This window comes from Penaeus monodon, unplaced genomic scaffold (genome assembly GCF_015228065.2).
Source record: "Penaeus monodon isolate SGIC_2016 unplaced genomic scaffold, NSTDA_Pmon_1 PmonScaffold_61, whole genome shotgun sequence".
Lineage (NCBI taxonomy): Eukaryota > Metazoa > Arthropoda > Malacostraca > Decapoda > Penaeidae > Penaeus > Penaeus monodon.
In genome coordinates, this window is record NW_023661106.1 from 17,011 (window position 1) to 18,327 (window position 1,317).

Genomic DNA, 1,317 nt, shown 5'->3' on the forward strand with positions numbered 1-1,317 from the left:
CATCGGACCTGACTCGAGAGTATACATCGCGGCTGGCATATTTAAGCCGCCGAGTCCAAAAGGAACACACTCACTCATCGGCTAGGCTCTCACTCGAACACTAGCTGTACACTCTAAAATAAAGAGTAATTTGACTTCTTGTGCGTTGGCCTACAACCACAACTCCGTTCCCCAAATTCATCCTCCTCTTCCTCCTCCTCCTTCCACCCCTCCCCCCTCCCTTTGTATATATTTGTATATATATATATATATATATATATATATATATATATATATTATATATATATATACATATATATATATATATATATATATATATATATATATATATGTGAACATGTAGAATATGTATATATATGAATAAGTAAAATACATGTATGTGTATATATATGTATATATATGTATATATACACTAATATATATACATATGTGTATGTCTTCCCGTTCCACGTTTCTCCTCCTCCTCCCCGTTCCCTCTTCTCCTTCTCCTCCTCCTACTCCTTTCACTTCTATGTTCACGTCCTCCTTCCTCCCCGTTCCACCTTCCTTCCTACTCCTACTCCTTTTACTTCTATCTACCTGTCCCCCCATTCACGTTACGTTAGGTTAGGGAAAAGCAAGGTTAGTTAAGTAGGTTTGGTTAGGTTAAGTGGAGTTTGGTTAGGTTACGTTAACATACGTTTGATTACACAGATAGCCGACAAACACATACTCATGAACGCACAGAGGCACACGCATACCTACATACAAATACAGATATACAAAATCTTACATTTGATAGATATATATATATATTGTTACGCCGACCGCCTCGTCTCTCCAACACAAGGCAGGCTAGGCAGACGGCGTGTTATATACAGGGTCGTGAACACTGAACAGCTCCAAGAGGCACCGAGCACCACAGCATCCCACAACACCAGGAGGGAAAATGCCAAGTGGCGAGGCAGGGCACAAAATAACCACAAAATGACAGTCTTTCCTTTATTTACACAGGTTATTTACCCGTACACTTTTCTATAGGCACAATACAGGGGGGACACCAGCATGTCACACTGCACGATACAGCTTATAACAGGGCAACACAAAGTTTATCAGGTCACAAAGGCACACACGAGGTCTTCACAGGAGCAGCACCCAACCGTGTCTCCTGGCTTGTTCCTCCGCTCCTCCACTCTCAGCCAGCTGCCTCATGTTTGCCCAGGTCCCTTCATGTTAACACATGCCCAGGTCATCCTTTTCATGTTAACACATGTTCGCACAGAGACAAAACCCTGGTAGCCTCCCCTATCAGCAGACGACCCGTCGCTGCTTCTAAAA